The 18,574-nt window shown below is 45.0% G+C and overlaps 1 long non-coding RNA gene across 1 annotated transcript; it reads right to left on the bottom strand.

Annotated features, from left to right (window-relative positions):
* Positions 1 to 16,367: 16,367 nt before the first annotated feature.
* On the bottom strand, positions 16,368 to 18,574 carry LOC113930573. The gene is made up of 3 exons (XR_003522531.1): positions 18,445 to 18,574; positions 18,082 to 18,298; positions 16,368 to 17,071 (listed from the first exon to the last, which is right to left on the bottom strand). It is a non-coding gene; the product is annotated as an uncharacterized LOC113930573 (long non-coding RNA).

The following is an 18,574-nucleotide window of genomic DNA, read 5'->3' as shown; positions in this document are numbered from 1 at the left end:
CACATGGGAAACCTTGGTAAGAATCCAGATTCTGTGGGGCGCCTGGGTGGCTCAGTCAGTTGGGAGTCCGACTCCTGATTTCGGCTCAGGTCCTGATCTCAGGGTCATGAGCTCGAGCCCCACATCAGGCTCATTCATGCCCGGCATGGAGCCTGCTTGAGATTCTCTCTCCCTCTCCCTCTGTCCCTCTCCTTTACCCCCACTTCCGCTTGTACACATACATGGGCATGCACACCCGCTCTCTAAAAAAAAAAAAAAAAAAATGCAGACTTTGATCCAGTAGGTCTAGCGTGGGGCCAGAGATTCTGCATTTCTAATAAGCTCCCAAGTGATATCCATGCTGTGAGCTCATGGGACACATTTTGAGTAGTCAAGCTCTAGCCCAACAGTTCTCAAACTTGAGTGAGCATCAGAATTACCTGGAGGGCTCTGCAGCCACTCTGGAAAACATTACGGAGTTTCCTCAAAAAGTTAAAAATAAAATTATCCTACAAGCCTTGGAATTGTACTACTAAGTATTTACGAAAAGGATACAAAAATACTAATTTGAAGGGATACATGCACCCCAAAGTTTATAGCAGCATTATCAACAATAGCCAAATTATGGAGAGAGCCCAAATGTCCATCGACTGCTGAATGAATAAAGAAGATGCAGTATATATATACAATGGAATATTGCTCAGCCATCAAAAAAGAATGAAATCTTGCCTTTTGCAATGACATGGATGGAACTAGAGAGTATTATGCTAAGTGAAATAAGTCAGTCAGAGAGAGACAGATACCATATGTGGAATTTAAGAAACCAATGAACACAGGGGGAGAAAAGAGGAAAACCAAGAAACAGACTATAGAGAACAAACTGAGGGTTGCTAGAAGGGAGCTGGATGGGGGGGATGGGCTAAATGGGTGATGGGGATTAAGGAGAGCACTTGTGATGAGCACGGGGTGATGTGTGTAAGTGATGAATCACTAAATTCTACACCTGAAACTAATATTACACCGTATGTTACTGGAATTTAAATTAAAACTTGGAGGGAAAAAAAAAGAATTACCTAGAGGACTTGTTCAAACACAAATCACTGGGTCCCACCTCCAAAGTGTCTAATTAATGAAGGATAGCGGGAAGAAAGGCAGGCAGGGACAAGGGGCCCCCTGTCCTAGGAGCAAACTACTCTTAAAAGGAAAAAGCCCCCATCCTGTTATTCTACACACCTTGAAAGGAGCCCTCCACCCTTTCCCACATGAACAACTCCCTGAAAGGGAGACGAGCTCGTGGACCAAAACCTGATGGGGTGACAGGTGCAGGGAGGATTAATCAGATGAAAACAGTGTCCAAAAGCCCATGAAAACCCCTAGACTTAGAAACGCCCACAGCAGTATATATACACAATGGAATATTATGCAGCCATCAAAAGGAATGAGATCTTGCCATTTGCAACGACGTGGATGGAACTGGAGGGTGTTATGCTTAGTGAAATAAGTCAATCAGAGAAAGACATGTATCATATGACCTCACTGATATGAGGAATTCTTAATCTCAGGAACAAACTAAGGGTTGCTGGAGTGGTCGGGGGTGGGAGGGATGGGGTGGCTGGGTTTTAGACATTGGGGAGGGTATGTGCTACGGTGAGCGCTGTGAATTGTGCAAGACTGTTGAATCACAGATCTGTACTTCTGAAACAAATAACGCAACATATTTTAAGAAAAAAGAAAAGAAGAAGATAGCAGGAGAGGAAGAATGAAGGGGAGTAAGTCAGAGGGGGAGACGAACCAGGAGAGACGATGGACTCTGAAAAACAAACTGAAGTTTCTAGAGGGGAGGAGGGTGGGGGGATGGGTTAGCCTGGTGATGGGTATTAAAGAGGGCACATTCTGCGTGGAGCACTGGGTGTTATGAACAAACAATGAATCATGGAACACTACACCAAAACAAATTATGTAATATATGGTGATTAACATAACAATAAAAAATTAAAAGATTAAAAAAAAAAAGAAACGCCCACAGCAACCCTCTCAGCCCCCCTCCCTCTTCTGGGGCTTCCTCATACTGCTCAGTAAACTTTGCTGCCCACCATTCTTCGTCTGGTCTACCTCTTCATTCTTCCAAGTAGTGTGACCAAGAACCGCGGGCACTAAAGGAAAAGAAATGCCAAAATATAATCAGTAACTCTGGGGTGGGGCCCAATTCTATGTACTTCTAGTAAGCCCCCAGGTGTGGCTGCCGCTGTTTGGTCCAGGGACCCCACTTTGAGACCACCCCCCTAGCCCACAGCCGGCCTTATCCCTCAGCAGACGACTGTCTCCTCTCTGACAGAGGCAGTTGAGGCCAGCGAGTGAGAAGCCTGCGTGCGCCCCGGGGCAGCCTTCTCTTACTGCCGCAGCCTGCACGGGACTGAGGGATGTCGTTAAGAGGAAGAATACACCTGTTATCAGGAAAAGCATTGAGGGAAGCAGAAATGTACTGTTTTGTGGACATTCTGTAACCATTTTCCTTCTGACAAGAGCATCCCAATTTTCTTCTAGGGACCTACTCTTCCTCCCACCGTGATCCACTTTAGTTACCAATGGCACCAATTACTCCCAGCTCCGGCAGAAAGCACGTGAATCAGGCCTGGCCTAGCAGAAATGCGCCACAGCGGTGGGTGAGCCCGGGGATAGGACTGTGACCCAATCAAGGCGAATGAGATGCATTTGAGGCTCTTTCTGGCCCTGCAGAGAGCGAGCCCAAGACCCATTTCCACCTGACTTCAGTCAAGGAGCACCTGAACCTGGAACTACAGCTGTGACCTCAGCCCACAAAGCGGGGAGGCTAGCAGAGGCCGGGCCGGCGTGCAGGAGGTAAAGAAGGGAAGGAGAGACAGCCCTGACTAGTGATGATGCCTTGATCAAGCTCAACCCTTGGACTATTGTGTTAGCTGAGCTATGATTTCTCTTTTTGCTTAAACTGGTTTGGGTTGGGCTCTCTTAATGCCCTGTTGGCTTCCAGGAGAGCGCTCAAGGGCTTTTCCGTTAGCCTCACCAGCAAGGTTAAGCCGGGAATGCTGGAGAGGATGAAGGTTGAGTGCTGTGCCTGTGGAGATTGGGCCCAGGGTGTGGCTGAGACCTGGAGCAGGGACACGAATGAAAGAGCTTTGTTTATGAAGGCTCGGCCCTCGCTGCGCGTAGCACCCCCAATGGGGGACTGCTGTGGGCCGCTTGTTGGGTGTGCACGCCCAGCCCTGGCGGCACCAGCGGTCTTGGGGCCGGGGAGCTGGGAGGTGGGGTGCTGGGATGCCTGGCAGTGACAGCAACCCCCCAGCCGGGCCCCTCCTCTTCTGTACCACCTGCTGGCGCTCGGACACACAGTGACCGCTGCCCTTGGCTTTCTCGTGGGCCAGTCAGAGGGGTGCTTGGAGCTCGCTCAGTATGATTTGTAATGTCCTAACATCCGGTGTGATGTGGTCCAAAATTTGTATCAGCTGCCCTTGTTTAAATCTGCTTTTCCCACCAAGTAGTCTATTCCCTCTGAATTTTCTATACTTCTTTGCATTCCCCTCACTGTGGAAACTTCCATCTTTAAGGTGCATGTTTATTCTCACTTTAACACCTGCGATACCCACACATGTCTTACACTCCATGGCATGTCCTAGTGTAAGTGACAGTGTTTGTTCTTAGTGACACAGACAACGGGCTTTCTTACAACTGGTGGCACCTTAGATGTAATGAGGGACGACCGAGCTGTCTTTCCTTCTCTTGGCCGCATGCTGCATCACTCCCAGCACCGCTTCACTTTGGGGCTCGGGGCCCTTGGCCACGGGTGGCGGGCCCTCACTGGAGCATCAGTGCCCGGCACACAGCAGACCCTCAACATGGGACCTGGCCTCACGTTTTCATTTGAAACGGGGACAATTAAGACGCATCCTTCTTACTTGGCTGCCTCCTCTAAACTTGAAGTGTGACCCGCCAGAGTCGATAAGTCTACGGAAAATTCTATATCCAAAAAAAAATTATATATATATATGTATATATATATATATATCTCCCATGGTTCCTCCCTGAATCAGCTCTAGTTTATTTAGAAACTTTTGGTCCAAGCGTAGATTCTCAATGTCTCTGTCATATTTTATTTTATTTATTTTTAAATTCACTGCTCTATTTTTAGACTCTGTTGCTAACTTGATTTGTTTATAATGTTGATTGTGGATAATGAATTCAGATAGGACAAACCTTCTGGAGCTCAGAACGGCTGCGGAAGTAGAACAGTGGCCAGTCCGAGGGGGCCTTGTGGCCTGGGAAGAGGGGACCTCATTCTCTGGAGGGCTTACAGGAGCCTCCCTGTCACTGGGATAGACTAAGGGTTGCCAAAAGCAGGTGAGTAGACTCAAACCCATGAATTCCTGGTCTCTCTGAAAATGATGGAGCAAATCATGGGGACTGCACAAAATGAATGACATTCCGAAGTATTTGATTTCTTACTTGAGCATACATCACAATCAGTAATTATGGGGTACATTTAATCAAGGAGTGAACTAATAGCCATTTTAAATGCTTTTTATCAAATAATAACACTGGTGTCTCTAGTGGGGTGATAATTTATTTTCAAGTTCTATAAGCTAAAAACCATGTATTCAAAGGAATAGGAATCAAAGGGATTCCTAAAAGAAGTGAGGGATTTATTTCCTCTAGAAGATGAAGAAAAATTAACTTTTTTTTTTTTTTTTTTTTTTTTTGCTGTTGAACGATTTGCCTAAAGAGAATGTGTCCCAATGTTGCTTGAGTACACCCTGGCCTGACGGTTTTATATAAAATTTAACATTAAACTAAATTAAAATTAGTCTCCTCTGCAGATGTAAGGAATGAAAGGGGAGATGGATATTATCAGTTGCTCAGCATTTCCTGAACACCTCTCCAGGGCAGAATGTGGAGGACGAGTCAGAGAGGAGGGGGCTGGGGGTCCCGTCACAGAGCTGAGGTGTGTGACAGAGGTGAGGCTGAAGAGGACAGGAAAAGCTGATTTTGAGTTTGGGCAAGGCTGGGGAGAGAAAAAGAATCCACTCTAGTCCGCGGACTTCCACGTGGGGCGCTGTTCACGAGAAACCACAGGAATAAAATTGTCCATGGCAAAGAAACTTTTGACAACTACATTCAAGAGTAGGTCATAATGGGGGCGCCCGGGGGACTCCGTCGGTTAAGTGTCCAACTCCTGATCTCAGCTCAGGTCTTGATCTCGGGGTCATGAGTTCAAGCCCCGCTTTGGGCCCCATGCTGGGCGTGGAAACTACATTAAAAAAAAAAAAAAGGTCAGTACAAAAATCAGTAAAGTGTTATTTTATACAGCTATCTCATAGTCTGAAAACAGCCTCTAGAGAAGTTCATGAAGGTGAAAAATGGGTTAGTAATTAAAGAACTGACCAGGCTTTATCTGTGATAAAGCCTCTAGAATAACAATAATAGAGGCAGATGTGGTGGCTTCAACGGACAGCTTATTTCTTGGCCAGCCTCCCAGGACCTACGCTGTCACCATTGCCTCAGAAACACTGAGAGGCCCAGACTAGGGTTCCCTGCTTCAAACCAAGCCCGGGCCCCAGGGGACCCGAAGAGCAGTAGCTTCTCCCCGATGAGCCTGCATCGTGCTGATAGCCCCAATCAGGAAGGGAGCCCACCCAGTGAGGTCGGCGCACTTAGAAGTTCTTGAGTTTTGCAGTATCTTTTCTGGGGAGGAAGGAAAAAAAAAAAAAAGATTAGAAATATCTATCGAGAAATCCAAGGCAAGTTAGAAAACCTTGGAACTAAAAACTTAAAAGAAACAAAGAGAAAGTTTTGCTGATCCTAAAACATTTGACCAAGACAGCGTCTGACAACATGGGCTAGAGAATGCCCACTTGCAGCCCCCGAGGTCTGCAGAAATCCGTGGGGGCCCTATTAGCACAGGGAGGCTGCTCTTAAGATCTTGTACTTGAGTGGCAGATACGAGGAAAAGACTGATGTATATTCTTAAAGGAAAGTGAATAAACTTAAGAATTATTTCTTGTCTACCTTGTTATAAAATTGGATTGGTAAACCATTCACCCATGAGGTTATAATGTTTAGGGGATGATTTGACAAAGAGTGGATGACATTACTTCTATGTTCCAACTGAAATTTTTGCCCTAGTTTTTAATAGAATTTGTACATTTTCTTAAAGATTTTATTTATTTATTTGACAGAGAAAGACGCAGGGAGAGAGGGAACACAAGCAGGGGGAGTGGGAGAGGGAGAAGCAGGCTCTCCACTGAGCAGGGAGCCTGATGCGGGGCTTGATCCCAGGACCCTGGGATCATGACCTGAGCCGAAGGCAGACGCTTAACGACTGAGCCACCCAGGCGCTCCGAGAATTTGTACATTTATCGATGTTTTCTAAAATCTCTATAGTGTTGACACACTAAATTGCTTCTTAGAGATTCTTTGTGGTTGCTTTTGGTGGGTTTTTTTGTTTTTGTTTTTGTTTTTTTGCATTTTCTATTTTAAAACCAGTTTGGGAGGTGCCATTGCCAATATATTGACTAGTAATTCAACCACCTTGTCATTACACAAAAATAATCCATTTCAGACCCAAAGCTTTATATATTTTATTGTCAATTTTGACAGAGCTTACTTTTACTTCTCTCTCTTGTTGCTGTTGTTTAAAGATCTTATTATTTGAGAGAGAGAGAGCGAGAGAACACGAGTGGGGTGAAGGGCGGAGGGAGAAGCAGGCTCCCCGATGAGCAAGGAGCCAATGCAGGACTCGATCCCAGGACCCCAAGATCATGACCTGAACTGAAGGCAGATGCTTAACCGACTGAGCCACCCAGGCGCCCCTCTCGGTTGTTATATTGGAGGAAAATACACTAGTCTGGCCTCTGGGAGATGTGGGTTCTGGTTGCATCCCACAGCAGCGCCTGTGTTGTCGTTGAAGTTCCAGGAAGTGTGTGAAAGCACCCAGAGGATATAAGGCTAATGCCGAGACGTTAGTAAGTGCCCCCAGTACTCTCGAATGAGGATACTCTGGCGTGGGTCGAAGCCAGAGGACTGCAATCCTCAGATTATTAATTTTTACTATAGGAACTTATAAGTTGATACTACACTGTCCAGTGATCTATCTTCTGCATTTATTCTTTGTGGCTGTTGTTTTTCAATTGGCAGTGTAAACTGAACTGAAATTGGGCCTACTCTGTAGTCATTCCTTTTTTTTTTTTTTCTTAAAGATTTTATTTATTTGAGAGAGAGAGAGAGAGCGAGCACATGAGAGGGGGTTGGGTCAGAGGGAGAAGCAGACTCCCTGCCGAGCAGGGAGCCCGATGCGGGACTCGATCCCGGGACTCCAGGATCATGACCTGAGCCGAAGGCAGTCGCTTAACCAACTGAGCCACCCAGGCGCCCTGTAGTCATTCCTTTAACTGTAAATACTAAATAAACCCAAGTGGCTGACAGGATGACAGCTGGAATATAAAGGGGCCTGGACCATTTAGGAGGCAGGGCCTTGGCCTTTCCCCCCAGACGGGTGGGCTGGCGGGCAACAGCTCCATTAAGGAAGTCTCTTGTTGTTGGGTGGTACTGATGGCACAGGACAAGGGTCCCGCTTGCCTCTCTTGTCTGTCGTGCTAGGGACCACCTCAGCTGCTGCGCCGAATTGCTACTGAGAAACCAGACAGAAAAGCCTTGCATCCGGCTCAAAGAAATTGCCCGAGGCTTTATCTCTTCTCTTTTCTATACCATCCTGCTATTCCCTCAGCTACTCCGTGACCTTCAAACGAGGCACATTTTTAGGCCTCACTGCCTGAGTTGTATGCCCCATTTCTGCTTGCGTTCCTCGAACCGGAGCGCAGTCCGCGGCCTCGCCTGGCCGCGAGGGAGGAGGGGAAACCTCGTCTTCGTTGCAGCTGACCTAGGAGGTCTGTTACGGACCCAGGGGGCGAGCACAGGTGTCGGGGGCCCGGGATCCCCCGCGGTCCCTTCCACGTCCTCACACCCCACTCATCCTACCAGGTCTCGTTCGGCTGTCACTTCCGATAGGTCTTCCTGCTCCTTCCCTAATTCTTCGGGGCAGACTCTTCATCGCCCATTGTTCTCAAGGCCCCCTTTTGCTTCTGCTTGCTTTTTGCCTTATGATGACATGATCTGTGTTATTTCGGGTCTCCTTCTCAATTTTAAGCCCTGAACCATGGACACCTATGGCTCACCTCTGTATGTGGGAGTGCACGTGTTACTCCCTTCTGTACTTTTAAGGGCCATACACTGATGTCTGCTTGCAGAGCCTGAGACCTATGTGGAAGTTTGCAGCATAATACCCTTGGGCTTCTGGTAAAACTAGTAAAAGTCATCTGTGCTATTTTCAATATATATTTAAACTACGTTATAAAGCCAATAAGTTTTACATATAAGCTGAATTGGTGTGCCAGTCCAAATGGTTCTTCCTACGAATGACATCATTTCGGTGTGATGAGGCTGGTGACCCGTGGCAGTCAGAACCCTTGTTTGGTCATGAGACACACATTGTTTCAAGACTAAAGGGGGGTCTCTGGTTAAAATATATATATATATATAAAAGGAAGTTCCTGTCCTAGGTGCTCAGGAAGCATTTCTTCATATAGCAGGAAACTGATATTTCTTCCACTGCATAAAAAATACTCTACAAAAAAAAAAAAAAAATGAGGTCCACAACTCCTTATCTGCAATTCTGATCTGAAAAGCCCTTAAAACCAAAAGTTATCCCATAAGTCTGACACCAAAACTTATTTTGCAGCAAAACGGGCTTGAACTGACCAAAGACTCAGCTGTCACAACACCCCTCTCAAAATATCTGCTGAGTGCTGGTATTTTCTGGCCTTTTTTGTTGTTGTTCTTTTGTAACCATGAAAACGTCAGCGTCAAAGATCCCCTTCTGGTAATAGAAGACAAAAAGAAGAAAAGAAGCATCTCTCATTAACAATACAGCACAGAGAGAAAAGTCCTTACAGAAGTTCAGTCCTGGTGCGTTTGTGAGGTATTTTACTAAAGATTATGAAGTTGAATCATTACTTCCTACGACTTAAAGAAACAGAAGTTGTTTAAGTTTTATAGTGATGATGAACAAGAATAAAAATAAGAAAACATTGCATGAGACAAAAATTAAAGATTTAAAAAAATTTTTTAAGTAATCTAGGGATGCTTGGGTGGCTCAGTTAGTTAAGCATCAGCCTTCAGCTCAGGTCATGATCCCAGGGTCCTGGGATCGAGCCCCGCATCAGGCTCCCTGCTCAGCGGGGAGCCTGCTTCTCCCTCTCCCTCTGCCACTCCCCCTGCTTGTGCTCTCTCACTGACAAGTAAATAAAATCTTTAAAAAAAATTTTTTTAAAGTAATCTCTACCCCCAACATGGGGCTCGAACTCACGACCCTGAGATCAAGAGTCACAGGCTCTACCAACTGAGCCAGCCAGCCGCCCCCCCCCTCAAAATTTAAGATCTTGACCACATTTTGGTTGAGTGGATTCAACAAGAAGTGGATCTATAACTAGAATACGGCTAGAATCTACCATGAAGAACTGAACCTTCAAGATGTGCCTGAACATTCATCAAGGTGGCGCCAGGAGTTGAAGAAGCATCATTGCATAAAACAGCCTGCACGTCAGGTGGGGACAGCTTCTAACGATCAGCAAGCATCGGAAAATTGATGAATTTGATAAAATCATATCTGATGAAAACATTTTTCTTGAGCACACTGAAAGTGCTGATGAAACCGCTCTTTCCTGGAGCAACATCCCTGGGAAAACCTCAACAACATGGGTGAGTGAGTGGAGAACGGGATAGAGCAACAGGCAAGGCATTCAAAAGGTATATATAGTTTCCCTGGGCTTTTCCATGCAAATCATGGGTGGGGCGCCTGGGTGGCTCAGTCGTTAGGCGTCTGCCTTCGGCTCAGGTCATGATCCCAGGGTCCTGGGACCGAGCCCCGCATCGGGCTCCCTGCTCAGCGGGAGGCCTGCTTCTCCCTCTCCCACTCCCCCTGCTTATGCTCTCTTGCTTTCTCTCTCTCAAATAAATAAATCTTAAAAAAAAAATAAAAATAAAAATGCTTGGCAGGGTGCCCAGCTGGCTCAGTCAGTAGAGCATGTGACTCTTGATCTCAGGGTCATGAATTTGAGCCCAAGTTGGGTGTAGAGATTACTTAAAATCTTTAAAAAAAAAAAAATGCTTGGCCTTGATATGATGCATAACCACACTTTGATTATGAGAAAAACTAGACTCAAACTGAGGGACATTTTACAAAATATGCCACCAGCACTCCTCAGAAGTTTCAAGGTTGTGGAAGACAAGGGAAGACTAAGAAAGTACCACAGACTAGAGGGGACTTGAGACAGGGTGATTAAATGCAGTGAAGTGTCCTCGATGGGATCCTAGAAGAGGAAAAAAAAAAAAGGCCATTAGTGGGAAAATCAGTGAAATCTGATAAAACGTGGATGTTAGTTAATAGTACTATACCATTATGAATTTCTTAGTTTTGACAAATGTGCCATGGTTAATTAATGTTAGTGGAAGATGGGTGAAGGACACACTGGAACTCTGCACTATTTGCAACTCGTCTGTAACTCTAAGATTACTTCAAAATTAGAAATTTATTTTTAAAAAAGCTTGGCGTGGACTTTGGGTTACAGTGATGTTTGAAACCAAATCTATGAAGACTTTGAAGGATTTCGTAGCACTAATGAGGAGACAACGTATGCCAAAAGTTTGTCAGCCAGAATATAAAGCCGACACCAGCGAAATATTCCACATCGACAGTGACCCTCCTGTTGTGCAGGTCTTGAATGAGAACATTGCTCAAGTGGTGTTTTTTTTTGTTTGTTTGTTTTTAGATTTTGTGTGCACAAAATTTTTTTTAAATCATGGTAAAATACACATAAAATTTACCATTTTTAAGTGCACAGTTAAGTGGTATTAAATACACTCACATTGTTGTGCAACTATCATCACTAAGCATCCGCATTATTCTTTTCATCTTGAAAAATGGGAACTCTATACCTATAAACAACTCACTATTCTTTCCTCCACCCCAGTCCCTGGCAACCTTACAACTTCTGTCTTTATGATTTTTTGACTACTTGAAGTACCCTATAGGAGTGGAATCATACATTATTTGCCTTTATTGTGACTGGCCTATTTCGCTTTGCATAGTGTCCCCCAAGGTTCATCCATGTTGTGGCATAATGCAGGACTTCCTTCTTTTTTTAAGGCTAAATAATATTCCATTGTACGGGGGTGCTGGGCTGGGTCTGTTGGTAGAGGTAGAGTATGTGACTCTTGATCTCCGGGTTGTAAGTTCGAGCCCCACGTTGAGTGTGGAGATTACTTAAAAATAAAATGTTTTTTTTAAAAATTCCATTGTATGTTTTACTACATTTTGCTTATCCATTCATCAGTTGATGGACACTTGGGGTGGTTCCGTATTTTAGATACTGTGAATAATGCTGTTATGAAAATGGGTGCACATTATATCTGAGACCCTGCTTCCAATTCTTTTGAGTACCCAGAAGTCTGACTGTATGGAATTGCTGATTACACGATAATTCTATTTTCTTGAGGAAATGCCTTACTGTTCTCCACAGTGACTGCACCATTTTAACATTCCCACCAACAGCGCACAAGGGTTCCCATTTCTCTGCATCCTCGCCAACACTTGTTCTTTTTTATAGTAGCTAACCGAATGGGTGTACGAAGTGGTTTTAAATATAGATAATCATGAGGATAATAGCGCTGATGAAGATGAAATTGTGAACAGGTGGAAAAAACTTAGATGATATGGTGAAAATGTGTCATGAGTCAACAGCTGGCCTTGAACCACACACATTTATCAACGTATGTTGAGTTTATGGTAGTTTTGGTAATTGAAGAGGAACTGCTTAGATGGAAAACCTACATTAATGAACCATCAGGCAGGGGGAGAAATCCTTAAAGAGGCCCCTATTAGAATGCTTCCCTTAACCCAGCTCCTGCGGTCACGGGGCCACCTCCAGCCCGCAGCTGGGGAGAGGCACTGAGGCTCCTCTCCTCTGGATGCTCAGGCAACCAGAAGTGATAAATGTTCATGGTTTGCATATGTACAGGCATATTTAGCTGAATTTGAACCTGCATGTATTTAAAGATTTATAAAATGTTTTCTTAGACATAAGAGTATTAGAGTAGTCACAATCTATTTTTATCCCACTATTTCATTTAGTAATTTATTATTATTTAAAGAAACTACACGCTATTTGTCCTAATGAATGTTTGACTGTAGAAGTATTGGTATGTTTGATTCTGGTCTGCTGCCTTAGGCCCTGCTGGAGCTGTTCTATAACATGCAACATTATATACATACTACCTTTCAAGAAATCTGAAAAATTCTGAGTTCCAAAATTCCCCAGGCCCCAAGGATTTTGGAGTATAGATTGTAGACCTTATTTTAGCAAAAAAGCAAATAACACACTTGTAGGAAATCATTCCATTGTTCCAGGTTAATATCCTTTTTAAACAATTTCTAATACCTGTCACTCTTGGCTCTGCAGATTTCTATCTTGCCCTCATTGGATAAAGACCTCTGTTATATTCTGGCACTAATATGAAACTGATACTTAGTTTTTAAGCAGCAACACTGAAAAAGTTTAATCCTCTCTGGTAGTAATACTTCTAGACTGCATTACACTCTAATTAGGGGTACTTAAAAGATTATATAAAGCATGAGGGATGCCTGGCTGGCTCTTGCTCTTGGGGTCACGAGTTCAAGCCCCATGTTGGGTGTAGAGATTACTTAAGTAAATAATTTTTACCATATTATGTAAAGAATGAATTAATTTCTCCCTAGTAATTCAGCATCGCCATTTTGAAGATGAATTATTCACTGTGAAAACGGCCTGGCTCCAGGCCATCCAGCTTGCTGAGTCCTTGTGTCTTCCAGGCATCCCTGGGCTCAGACCAGCCGTCCCTCCTGTCTGTTGGCAGGGTGCTGCCTGTCATAGCATCCCCCCGAATGTGCCAGGGCTAGAAAAGCTTATTTGGGTTGTCTAAAATAAGAACAAATGATCCAGTAAGAGCTTGAACTTTAGGACATCTGTTTTGGCTGCTCAGGGGTCCTCTTCAGCCCTTCCTACTTCTCAGCTGGGTTACTGACTGGGGTCCTGGGTAAATAACCCCCAGAGGGCCGTGGCGCCATTGTGAATCATTCTTACTTTGTCTCTATAAGGATTAAGGAGGGAAATAGAGATTATCATCCGGATATTTTTTCCCAGAGAGACACTAATCCACATCTTTGGCAGGCCAATGTCAAGCTGAGAACATTGGGATAACACACACTGGTAGCATTGCCAAAAGGTTTTGTGTATTTTAATACTCTGCAGATTGCTTGTGTAGAAGGAAAAAGAAACAGAAGGATTACAATGTAAGACATGCTTTGTGTACTTTAATCAAACACAGTGAGGTAGATATTATTCCCCTTTACAGATGAGGACTGAGGTTAGGTAATTAACCAAACCTCTTACGACTAGTAAGCGACAGAAACTAGATTATAACCCACCTGTCTATCTCTCAAACCCATTCTCTCAATTTTTTTTCACTTTAGTAAAAAAAAAAAAATCACAATATCACTTGTTGTAACAAGTCCAACAACAGACATGTGTTGATGTCTCCGGCCCCGTTCCAATTCAGATCACAAATTTTACTACAGCTGAGATGGCATCCTGCCCCTTCTTTCTCCGTAGTCATGTAATCACATAGACACACACATAAAGATTTCTTTATTTTCCCCATTTCATTAGTGTTGATCGGCAACTTTTACTACTACTATACTCACATGATAACATTCAGAGCCTTCTCAGTCCACACATGGAAGCCTGACTCCATTTTTAAAAAGTAACTGCATGATACGTTCTGTACCACAGACAAACCACAATTTATTCAACACTTCCTGACAGAAATTCAAATTGTTTTTAGGCTTTTGCAATTACAAATAACGTTGTGGTAAACTTTCTCGAACAAATGACTTTACAAACTGGAACCTTGATTTCCACAGGATGAACAACAAGAATAACATTACTGAATGTAATCTCTGTATTGCTTTTTATTTTAATAGATAGGAGGTTGCATTCCAAGAGGTAACAGTAATTCCTATCTACAGCAGCAATGTATGCGGGCTCATTTTCTCATCCTCTGGCCAGCACAAAATATTAGCAAACTCTCTCTCTCTTTCTCTTTGCCTAGTGGATGGTTGAAAAATGGCATGTCATTGCATTTCTCTGATTATGGTAAGATTAAGGTTTGTGCTCTTGTTTGTCAGGCTCGACTCATAAAGACAGAGTGATGTGCAAGGCCAGTCAATGGAATGATCTTCCCTAGGGCCTGGTAGAGTCATTCCTACTGGACGGAGGCAAGATTCCCTGCAACATGAACCCTCAGCTAGCCGGCAGGGTCTATACCAGGGGGCATCAGAGAAAGAAAGAAAAATAAAACTAAGTTCTGAGTTGTGAACAGTTCAAAACCAGTAAATAAATGGAGAATGAAATGAGGTTACTTTTACTAACTTTCAAACTCCGCAACCTTTATCAAAACCAGATCTTACAGGGGAGGCAGTAGGGAACCTTGGCTGGATACCTCTTCCGCAACTCTCACCCCTCACCTGACAGGTAAATAAGAAAGAAGGAAAAAGAAATGACAGCAGAAGAGAGAAAAACCAAGTTTCCTTCAGCTGGGGCCACGCTCCTGTCAGAGCTGGAGGCTTCTGAGGGGGCTGCGCTTCCAGGGGCTTCCAGAGGCTCCGGTGCAGGAAAGCAGAGGGCAGCTTGCTCTCCTACAAGTTCAATCCACTCTCTCCAGCGGAGAGTGAAGCCTGAAGACAAACCAGAGCCAGGAAGTGAAGGAGCCAGCTTCAGTGTAATTACTTCTTCAGCTGGAGATGTGCCTTGAGATACGTCAGAGAACCTCTCCAAATCTTACATTCCTATTTCGAAAAATGAGGGACAGGTTTGAAATTCTTGATGTGCAAGGCCACCTCCAACTCCAAGATTCTACAGTTCAAATTTTGAAATGTTGATTGTTTTCTATTTTGTCTCACCTTCTATTGGTATCCATGAAAAAGAATGATCATAAAACTTGGAGTCAAGTCTTGGATTCAAGTTCCAACCTGTAAGCTATGTAATCTCAGACAAGCGCTTTGATTCCTCTGAGCCTTTTTCCTCATCTATAACTTACCAAATAGACCTCGTAGGGTTGTTGCAAGACTCAAGTGAGGCGGTATTCGTGAGAGCATTTATAAACTCTAACAGTGTTAAAACAAATGTAGTATAATATTCTTCCTAGATCTGAGCCACTCACTTCCATTTCTTTGCTCAATTTAAACTTTACTCATCAAATACTTCAATCATTCATTCCATAAATATTGACCAAGTGTTTGGGACCCCAGAGCTACCTTAGTGCATAGGATATTGGAAGTTACTGACCTCATGGGACTTGGACTTGAAAGTTCTAATATCTGGATCAGATAAGGGAATCTGGGCACATGAATATTTTAGCAAGGTACATCAGGGGTAAAGAAGCTGTATCTGTACGTACCTCCAGTAGAGAGGTGGATTCCACAAATGTGTACAGAGCTCTTAAGGCTCCATAGTGATCAGGCACTGTTGTGGGTATTAGGAGACTGAACAGTGAGCGACACAGACCAAGTCCCTGGCATTTCGGAGCTTACATTCTATCAGAAGATTGAATCTGTTGGATGATACGAATCATATATGGAAGATACAGCCAAAGGAAGGTATGAGGCCAATTGTGAGAAGTCGAAAACCTAGTTCTGGGCCTGGAGCTTCTGACTTCTTGGCAACACTCCCGTTTCCCCTTATCAGAACCAAAGGCATTATAAACTCTGACTCCTCACACCTCCTTTCTTTTTTTTTTAATAATTTTTATTGTTATGTTAATCACCATACATTACATCATTAGTTTTGGATGTAGTGTTCCATGATTCATTGTTTGTGCATAACACCCAGTGCTCCACGCAGAACGCGCCCTCTTTAATACCCATCACCAGGCTAACCCATCCCCCCACCCCCCTCCCCTCTAGAACCTCAGTTTGTTTTTCAGAGTCCATCATCTCTCATGGTTCGTCTCCCCCTCCGACTTACTCCCCTTCATTCTTCCCCTCCTGCTATCTTCTTTTTTTTCTTAACATATATTGCATTATTTGTTTCAGAAGTACAGATCTGTGATATATCAGTCTTGTACAATTCACAGTGCTCACCATAGCACATACCCTCCCCAATGTCTATCACCCAGCCACCCAATCCCTCCCACCCCCCAGCAACCCTCAGTTTGTTTCCTGAGATTAAGAATTCCTCATATCAGTGAGGTCATATGATACATGTCTTTCTCTGATTGACTTATTTCACTCAGCATAACACCCTCCAGTTCCATCCACGTCGTTGCAAATGGCAAGATCTCATTCCTTTTGATGGCTGCATAATATTCCATTGCTCACACCTCCTTTCTAGTTCCAAGCCCTCAGAGCCTGGACACGTTAACAGTCTTTACTAAGGAGAGAGACGTCTGGGCAGGGGTGTCATCCCAGCTCTTTTTCAGCCACGGCTGGCTGTCACGGCTTAAATAGATTTTCAAACAGCATTCATCCCTACGTTCTGCAAAAGTATGATTCAGCTTTCCCCCTTTTACAGGTTCCTCTGGATCTGCCCCGGGACTCACTTACCACTAGGACTCCTATAGCTCCTAACAGACCCCCAGCCCCCCTGTGAGCTCTAAAGGACCGATCTTTATGCATTCCGTGGGTTATTCTACAATGCACTGTGCTGGGCGCTCGCTTCTGGCATTTACAATATCTGAAAACTTAAAAGAGAAACGCAAATAACTCCGATATGTGACAGTCTAAGTAGATGCCACTGGATTAAATGAGATAAAGGAGCTCCAAGGAGGGAGCCATCGCTTCTGAGTTGAGGAATTCGGGGCACGAAGGCTGTGGTTCTGCTGAGAGTCTGCTTTGCGCTGCACACAATGCTGGACGTTTTAGATGCATTCTCTCACTTGATGTGGGAGGCTCCATGAAGGGCTTGGACTCTAAGACCTTGAGTGATGGGAGGAGTTAGGAAAAGCAAAAATGTAGTTTCACATGAATATTCATTGACTGCCCAATGCTGGCCAGGCACAATGCCAGGTACTGGGCACCCAGTGGTGAACAAGCATGCATCCTGCAGGAAAGGGCTTTCAGTGGGGGATACAGACCGATACAGTAACCAGGCAATGACAATGACCATACAGTGTGTTGTGTGTTACAACAGGTGAAAGGACCAGGGCGACAGAGAACAAAGGAAGGTGCTCTCAGGTGCACCTGGCAAAACTGACTCCGTCTCTTAAGCTAAACTGTAATAGACTGGCTCGTGCTATTAGGAACCTCAGGGTGGATCCAGGACTTAAACAAAGAAACCCTCTCTCTCTGCTCTCTGTGTCTCCATAGGCTTTCATATTGCAGATTGGGTGTTCCTCCAGATGAACATCGTTTGATACGGTTACCTCGGAGCAAGATGCAAGCTTCTTAGCTAGCTCTCAGGGAAGGAATATTCAGGGAAGGACTGTGGCCCTGCTTGGACCACTCGGCTTTCCCTGAAACAGTCGCTGTTGTCCACCAACGGGGCACCATGATTAACGAGCTCCGTTCGCCCACCATCCCTGTTGGTGGATGATGGGTAGGTTCTGACACCAGAAGAAAGGGAGAGGAAGAAACGCCTGCTGGCTGAGTCACCAAAAACAACAGCTACCATAAAGAGGCCCCTGGAGGGAACATTGCAGTCATGGAAAAAGCAGGAATGCGGGGAAAGAAATTCGGATGCTGAGGTCCTGGGATGGTGAACAGACCAGTCTGGCTGGAGCCGTGGTCACACCTAAGAGCTGGGGGGAAAACCAGACTTGCGGGGGTGGGAGGGGTGGGGGGGTGGCGGGAGGGCTCTGAATGCCTGACAAAGGACTCCAGAGCAGCCTGAGGGGAGCATGCTGACAACTTTGTGCAGACTCTTTCCAGTTCCCCTGAAAATCATTCAGAGCTACGAGAATGAAGGCTTGAGACCACTACAAACTTACATCTTCGGTGAAATGAGGAAGTGAGAACGGTCACAAGCTTCCTACTGTGTGCGGCTTCACCCCTGCACCAGCACAGCGCACTCCAACGTGCTCACAAGAGAGACCCGAAACTGCCCAGGGGCCTGGCGGGGCAGGGGAGATGCAGGTCCCAGCAGTCCCCAGCGAAAATTCAACCCCCGCCGGAGAGGACTCAGCCTGGGAAGGGCCATGAGCAGGACTAGGAAGAGGAAGAAAGCAATCACTCAAGTGCCTGCAGCACTCCCAGGGGCAGGGGAGGAAAGAGCGAGGAGCACGCTGGCGGGAAGGGCAGGACCCTCGGAGCCAGTGGCTCCGTCGGGGGAAGGAACGAGGGGAGCTTCCTACCGGTCGTGGGAGCCCTCCTGAGCCAGGTTGGGATCCTAAATTCAGAGGAGGCGCCGCACGGTAAAGAAAGTATACATCCCTGCAGTAACAGAGGAGGGAGCCCTCGAGCTGAGAAAGGAGGCAAGCTTCC

The sequence above is a fragment of the Zalophus californianus genome, chromosome 4 (assembly GCF_009762305.2).
Source record: "Zalophus californianus isolate mZalCal1 chromosome 4, mZalCal1.pri.v2, whole genome shotgun sequence".
Classification (NCBI taxonomy): Eukaryota; Metazoa; Chordata; class Mammalia; order Carnivora; family Otariidae; genus Zalophus; species Zalophus californianus.
Note: the sequence above shows the minus strand (reverse complement) of the source record. Positions and strands in the feature narration are given on the sequence as shown.